Source organism: Gymnodraco acuticeps, unplaced genomic scaffold (genome assembly GCF_902827175.1).
Source record: "Gymnodraco acuticeps unplaced genomic scaffold, fGymAcu1.1, whole genome shotgun sequence".
Taxonomy (NCBI): domain Eukaryota; kingdom Metazoa; phylum Chordata; class Actinopteri; order Perciformes; family Bathydraconidae; genus Gymnodraco; species Gymnodraco acuticeps.
Genome location: NW_022992250.1, coordinates 5,726,172 through 5,734,975, shown reverse-complemented (window position 1 = coordinate 5,734,975; position 8,804 = coordinate 5,726,172).

Sequence of the window (8,804 nt, the reverse complement as noted above, 5' to 3'; positions counted from 1 at the left end):
CGTATTTTATGTATGTATATTATGCATAATATTTTCTAAAACATAGTAAGCATTTATTTTTACCCAGGATGACCCTGTCTGCTTTCATATTGTTTGTCTGTTCATTATTGTAACAAAAACGAAAAACAATAAAAACAAAGTTTTAACATCTTAAAAAAAGTAGCAGAGTAAAAGTATAAAGTCACATGAAAATAATAATAAACTACAAGTACTTTGAATCTGTATTTACCGTAAATGCACTTCTTACTTTCCACAACTGTTTCCAGGTCAGTACTGTGAACCCTTTTTCATCTAAGGATTACTTGGTCCCGCTGCGGGTCTCAAAGATAAGGCAGGGTGCAGCTGGAGACCCTCTGAACCAAGGTCCAATCCACCTCACCCCAACCTCACCCACAGGAGCTGATGGTCAGGTCATCAGTTTTACTATCGCGCCAACGGAGGAAGGTACAGTACCCCATAGGGCCTGTGTGTGATGGTGTGAAAGTATGGAGAGAGATAGGAAAACATACAGTAATTGTAACGGTGGAGGCAAAATGATGAGACACTAAGTCAAAAAATGTTTTTAAATGTAATTTATGAGCTAATCAAATCAAAATTGATATAGTCCAAGTCATATTTTGACATTAAAGTCATCCTAAATCAAGACAATAACAATAAGTCAAAAATCAATGACAAACAAAGTAAAAAAATCTGACTAGAATAAACAAAAATGTGATGCTAAATCCGGTAGCAAATTGAAATTCACTTAAATCCAAAATAAAGACTGTATTATGCAATGGGCGGCAGTACCAAATAGACCAAGTACTGTACATTGTGTGGACTTTTTAGAGATGCCAGTTTGCTTTTGAGCCCCACATTATTCCCTGGGCCCTGCTGCCCAATGATCCACTATTACAGGTTTAATAAAGTGTCTAGATATGTGTGGGCGGTGCCATGTACATGTGTGACATTTTATAGCTGATTCAATTCGAATAAAAAATTGACTAACTCATTGTTTGTGTCTCCAAAAAAAATCACCTTCAGATATTAGGTGGTTGCAGACTGTCCCAGACAAGAATGGACACATTAAACGGCCCCCGAATGCCTACTTCGTTTGGGCTAGCATCCATCGGCGTGCCCTTAAAAAAGATGCCTCTTTAGTCAACATGACGTACACCTATCAGTTGCTGGGCAGCGAGTGGTCCAAACTCAGTGTGGAGAAGAAGAGGCCCTACTACGAAGTGGCTGACATACTGAAATACATTCACTGGCAGCATTTCCCTGGTATGGACATTTACACAGCTGATTAGAGGGTAAACACGTTTTACTCAAGGTTACTGTTGAGTCCTGTGTGCAGATATACAGTAGGTTTTCAGTTTAAATCTGATCTGATATGTATGGTCAACATCTGACTTTCACTTACTCGTGCTCTTGGCTTTGTCATATCATGCCAGATTATAAATATCGCCCCAGGAGGAAGAGAAACATTGAGCGTTTTGCCTCAAAAAGGACAGTAGGACAGGACCCAGGTGTTTCCTTCTCAAGTGCTTGTCCTCAAGCTCAGTCCATGGGTCCATGCCCCAGTGCGGCCCCATATCCCATGTGCTATGAAGTTTACAACTATCCCTACACGCCTTCCTGCCAGTATCATCAAATGGGCCTCTGCTCAAGGGCACAGATCCCCACCTCAAGGTCAGACATCCTCAGTGAATTCAGATAAGTGACTATTTAGGGCTGGTTCATGTTTTTCAATGCTCCATCCATTACCAATATTATTATAATTACATTAATTTCTATCAATTCCATGGACAAGCAAAAGCACTGTTTATTTTAGTTTTCTCTAATGCAGCAGAAAGCTGACGGTTCTTTGGTCTTGTGTGCAAGTGTTCTAATATTTATTAAAAAGCCAGATTTTTACCAATGCAAGATGCTTACATTTTACACACCGTCTGTAACGTAATACTTTAAGAGGTTGTAGGATTCACAGAATCACAACTCAATACCTTTTATTTTACATATTGAACTGAAGCATGTTCTAATTGATTTCCTGTGTGCTCATACCCAAATGCCAGATGTTCCACAGAGGGAATGAAGAAATACCACAACACTCAGATGACTGCATCAGAGGGACCTGAGCAGACTAATATTTTCCACAGTCAACAGCCTTTGTCAGAAATCTAAGTGGAGTGTAAATAGGATGATGATGTTTATGTTGTTGGACTGAGATGTTCAGCACACAAGTGTTATCATCAACATGTACCTAAAGTATGAAAATAAAACTGCATGGAATAAATAACCGAGTCATCTAAAACTTTAAAAAATCGTAACGCTGAAAAAATTTGAATGCTGAAATCTTCCATCCAGGTAACAGTTTTAATTTAATTGTTGAAATTCAGCAATGTTGTTGTTCTTGGCCACATCTCCACTTCGTCCTTCAATGTATCACTGTCCTTTTACATCTGTTCACAACAGTGGACTTTAACAGAAATGATCATAGCATAAACATATCTACCAGCATCACTACAGTAAACACACAGAAGTAGAACAATTTAAAGGTCCCATGTCATGCTTTTCCGGTTATTACCCGTCCCCTTGTGTGTTATGAAGGTTTTTATGCATGTAAACGGTGTGCAGAGTCAAAAACCCTCAAAGTACACCCTGTAGCGAGTAAAACTCTAACACCGAAAATACCTCCCCAAAACGCCTCGTTGGAGATACGTCATTGTCCATTGTTTACTTCCTGGGTATTGTGACGTAGGAATGGCCAGTAGCCGCGCCCAGAGCTATGACGCGATACGTTACGTTAAGCTCCCGCTGATTGGTCCAAATTGACCAATCCACGGACTTCCTCACACACACACTCAGTGCAGGTGTTGCAGTATAAATTGAGTCATGACAACTGGCGACATTCTATTATTTTCGTCATAGGAATCCGGGGCGTGTACATTGAGGACCCATTGTGGACTTACCAGGAAATAAACATGTCGATCGCCTCGTTTGTCGTTTACGTTCATCTTTTGCTATATCTGCCTTCCTAAGATCACTTTGCTGCACATTCAGTACTCGTATGTGAGGTTGTGGGTGAGAGGTCGATATCGTTACGCTTACAGGGAGGTATCGAACATTACAAAGTAGGTGACTGTGTGGATGCCTGTTCAAAACATTGCAAACTTGAAGAAATCATTTAAATTATATATTTGTGTCCGACTTTCATTTGTACATCGTTCTTAATGTGATGTATAGTAGCTTTGATAGCTGTCCATACCTTCAGACAGCCTCAAAGTAAAACACAAGTTGTTTATTCACAGCCCGACTCACTTCGACATGACCACTCATGACAAGTTGTGATCAGCTCCGATTACATTGTGATATAAATTCTGTAGCTATTCTCCAGGGAGCACGTTTTTTTTATGAAATACCTGTATCCCTCTCATCACAACAAGACTCTATACTGTGCAGGAAAAACAATTACATACATGAAAATAGCCTTGATGCATGGGAATGAAATACACAAACTATCTTCCGTGGCTATACTGATATGTCACAGTAACGGTCAACCACAGAAAAGTAAGTCCAGCGGGGCACAAGTTGAATACATATATAACATGTGTGCATCGTTCTTAATGTGATGTATAGTACTTTGATAGCTGTCCATACCTTCAGACAGCCTAAAAGTAAAACACAAGTTGTTTATTCACAGCCCAAAAGCAGCAATGAGATGACTGGATCATCTGCAGTGTTGGGCAAGTTACTTCCAAAATGTAATACAGTACATTACTTATTACTGTTTTTTTTAAGTAATAGGCTACGTTACATTACAATATTACTGTCTCTGAAATGTAATGAGTTACACTACTTTTATATTAGCCTATTGAGTTACTTTACCAAAAGAGCATCAGGACTGTTTGAGGCATATGATAACTATGTGATTAACATGCTGATTCAGCCTCTATGGAGTTAGACATATGACAAGCATGCTCATTTCTGACGTGGAGCTAATCTGAACTAAACATTGAATACTGCTTTTTATTCCTCCATCTTGTGACTGTGTAACTCCCTCTCTTGGATATCAGCATGTGAAGGACACTGTTCAGGAACTAGTTGATGCTCTGTATGTGATGACTACTTCCATTCTGGAGAGGATCACAAATACATGGATCCTGAGGTTGAAGCTCAAGCCGGGGACCAGTGAGATTGTTCTAACAATTTCCAATAAAGGTTATTCTGAAACATAACTATCACTGTTGTCTTTCCTTCTATAACGGTAATGTATAGGCCAAGAAAAACTTTGCATTGCATAATATTTAAACTTACATTCAGGCACTATAAATGAAGCCAAAAATATGTAAAGTTGGGGCATAGTCCACCAAAAAGTGCATAGTTGCAACTTAGGCAGTTAAGCATTTTATATCAGTGGGTCCTAATGGTGCAACACGGGCTCTGAAAAAAGGGCTCTGAAGGAGGCTCTGTGCACAAGATGGCGTCTCTGTGCACAAGATGGCGTCTATCAACTTCCGGCGGCTGGGTGTGCGGCTGAGTACTTCCGGTTTGAGTACAGAGTTTTGACAGCTTGACATGTCACACCGAGAGCAATAATGAGCGGATTTCGGGGTAAAGAAAAGCGATTGGCCTTCCAGCGTGTAAGAAAGTCGGCACTACATTGCTGTGTGCCCCTTTGTACAAATTCGTCCCGTTATCAGAATACCTTTATTAGTCCCACAGAGGGGACATTTGCAGCGTTGAAGCAGGAAAGAGCCACAGACAGCTTAGTGTTGAATATCTTACATGCGTTAAAAAGTACTAAGTTATAATATAATAAACAATATGCTAAAATTGTCTTAAAGGAGCAGTAGGTAAGTTTGAGAAACCGGCTTGAGATACACTTTTTGTTATATTCCATGGAATGCTCTTAACATCCCGATAGCAATGAATATCTGAAGTGCTTTGACAAAAAATCCATGAAAAAATGTCATCTGTAGAAGCCGTAATACTGTAAAAAGTACAACCAATCCCCGGCTAAACGGATTGGATGGCCAGGAGATGTTGTTCTTGCTGATAGAGGCTTCAATGTGAAAAAAAATGTGGGACTGTATAATGCACAGTTGAAAATACCAGCATTCACCAAAGGCAAGCAGCAGCTGCATCCACTGGAACTTGAATCCACAAGGGGACTCGCTGCCGTCAGGATCCATGTGGAAAGAGTCATTGGCCTGGTCAGGAACAAATACACCATCCTTCAGAGCACCATCCCGCTGTCTCTTTGCCAAGCAGCCACTCAAGGACAACCTACTTCCCTTGACTTTGGCACCCTCCTCTAGCAGTGCAGGCAAATCCAGTACAAGTCTGCTGCTTTGATATAGACTGGTAAGGGGTGTTGGCAGATCCAGTTGTACAGTCTTTGGCGTGTATCTGTGGGAATGGCCTTCAATGACCATCAGGATAGCACTTTTCTTGGGCTTTGTCTCTTGTTCTTCACTTTGGTGGAGTTGTTCACAGAATAACTTGAAATCATCAGCAGATGGTCTCATGTGCTGAAACAGGTCTTCGGTTTGAACTTGTTCTTTTATGGCGAAGATGTTAAACACCTCATCGTACTTCACCATTTTAGTGCTAGGCTGTGTCCATGTGCATGGCTTCTCTGTGCATGTCTGGTTTTCTCTCTTCTCAACAGCAGCCAAAACTGTAAACATAAGTGCTGCTGCGTGGGAACAAACTGCTCCTAACCCTGCCATGCATGTACAATGCGCCATCACCACTGTCCCGTGCAAAGTTAAGAGGCAGTCTTTATCATTGCGTGGAGGACGTGCCTTCTTAAGGCCCTTGAGGAGCAAATTAATGAACTCTGGCGTGGCTTAATACTTAGCACTTGAAGATTGCAGGATTCTAATGAAAATACAATTACATATATAAGGCATGAACGACTATTATATCTATTGCATAAGTACACAGAGGAGGGACAGAAGAAGATAAAGTACCAAGCTGAATTGTATGCTTTGAATCATGCTCTTGGTTGGAGGCAGAATATGGGAAATCCTTGAGGGGCTTGACGTGTAGATCCAGAGTCATTTGGTTGAACGAAGGGCATGTAAGCTGGTGGGGCAAACCACTCATTGTGAAATCCCCCGAACCAGCAGAAGGCGCAGCATCTGTAAGTAACTAGAGAGGATCTGAAGACACCGCAAGGTCATTATAAAAGAATGAACATAACATTCCACTCGTCGCAGAGGGGCTAAGGACCAAAGATCTGAGCAATAACCATCTCTAAGGTTGCATTCATGCCGAATAGTCCGCGTCTTTACCCCAGACGCAAGTGTATTACATCGTTTCATTTGCAGAAGGTTGGGTTTGCGTTCACCCAGGCAACCTCAAACAGACTATGAACTGTAAACTAAAGTCATTGTACGGAGATGCTTTTTCAACAATTGGCAGGACATTAAGCGGATAAAATGCAGATCCCAGCAATTCCTACAGTAGCCTGCATCATGGAGCATTGGCAGGTTATTTTCATGCTGCTGTTAATCTGGAGAGTGCATCAACAGACTCTGCGGCCGGCGCATAGGATTATAAATCAGACAACGTGCATTAAAAACATTATAACACATAATGAGACGTTATGCAATGAGGAGGTTTCACCGATGACAGGTGGCTCTGATGAGATTGTACCACTGCCTTTTCTCTGTACACAGGGGACCAGTGAGGTAAGCAGTCACCAGAATGAATGCATGACCCTATAGGTTACTGGATGTTGCACACAGCATAGATAGCAAAACAAGCGATGACGCGCAAATAGTTGTTTCCCATATTTTGATGCGGACTACGTCACACCAGCAATGAATCTCTCAAGAGTTTACTAGCGAGCGACCCGAGACCACCTCTTTTAGGCGGAGCAGAGGTATTGGACTGCTTCCACACCAATCCAACGAACCGCATCAAGGGGTTAACGCTACAGGGACCGATTAAATAGTACTAACCAAGCAGGTGTGAACGTGACCTAAGATTAAGGTGCCTTAAGGTTTGGACAGAAAGGCTAGCGCTTGTTCCTTATAAATGTAAAACATCTCTTTTAGAGAGACTACCAGTGGGAGACCATAATTGAAGGCAGTAATCAGTATGGAATGTATTACAAGTCTAATATGTAGTATGACGTAGAGCACTTTGAACATTTGGAAAGGCGCTAAATAAATAACATGAATTGTAATTATGGCAGTTCTGATGCGGGACAGCTTGTCTGGTGGCAGTGAAGCTTGCATCAGCACACTATCGAGAATGATACCGAGAATTCTAGACGTGTGGAGCCTAGGGCTTCCAATTCCTGTTCTGAAAGAGGTAGGCCTAGCTGTTGAAGTTTTATCTGGGAAAGTTAACTAGGAAATGGTTAAAAGATGGACACCAAGGGGTGCTTGCAGGTGTTGCAGAGAATCCAGCATAATCTTCTGATGAGGTGTCAAAGAAACGTGGGCTACTATAGCAACCAAATGCACATTTGATTGTAAAACCTTAAAATATATATGCCACAGAAGGCATATGGGATGTCTGCTTTCCCTGCCATGTCATCTACATAGTATAGAAACGGGAAAATCTTTAGTAGTTATTAATACTCTTAACAGAATAATCGTGAGGAACTAACGGCTCAAGAAACGTTGCTAGAATAATTCCTCCTAGCACTAGGCTAGGTGCCTGTCGTGTTTTTAAACGTTTAAATAGCAGCACGTGTAATACTCCTGGCTCCTTCAGTGCAAACTTCAGTCTTGAGTGCAGGTTTCAACAGACATGGGTCCCTGGGAGCCAGCCTAACCTGCTAAGAAACCTTGATTTAAGCCTGTGATAAGGTCATTTGACGAACATCTGTGATTAGAAAGAGCTTGGAAACGATTTGCAGCATGAGGCACACCCAGCGAGGGGCAGAATATTGCAGGTAGAGCTTAATTCCTGTGAGGAAAAACTCTTCTTTGGTAGGTGATTAAATGTACATGGCCGCTTGGCAGAGAATGATTCATGGTATTCATAGAAAAGACACTGTAGGAGAGATTGAAGTCTAAAATGATGGTCAAAAATGTATCGAGCTTCCCTTCATATTCCCGTGATGGAAATTATTAATTTATTTCCATTTTAATTTCATTGATTTATAGTAGTATAAATACTTATACACATGCAACTTCTGTATAATTGCCTCAAATATGACTTATTGCAGGCCAAATATTTCCATAATAAAACATTGCTTATGCAGAATAGTATTATATACAGGGGTGCACATAACTTTTTTGCCCTGGTTCTCAAAGGAGTACCTGGAGATGTTGCTCATCCTCAAATAAACCGTAACTTTTGAGGGGGTCTTTATTTGCCAGACACACGACACTAGAACACACATGCAGAGGTGAACACAGAACACACATGCAGAGGTGAACACAAGACAACATTAGCACGACCAGTAATCCTACAAGCTGTCATCACTACCCTCCTGACTGTTCTCCTCACTGTCTTCCTCTCTGTCAGACATGGTAGCTGATGATGTAGGCCTACTTCTTTCTCTCTGGTTGAGTCTGTGATTAGCTGCTTGCATCCACAAGTCAACAGCTGGGTTTGGGTCGAAAGTCTCTGTTGTCATCTTAGACAAGTGGATGTAATCAAATAAGTATGTGAACATAACCAATAACAAATGAATGTAACTTATTTTATTTGTGTTGTTCATTCATATCTTATTTTACCTTATAATTTTTTTTTTTTATCTCTCCAGTTTTAAAGGATATTTTTGGTTACTGTCCTATAGTATACATTGGAATGATTTCAAACCTGTTTATCCCAATAATTATAAAGGAGTGCCTTGG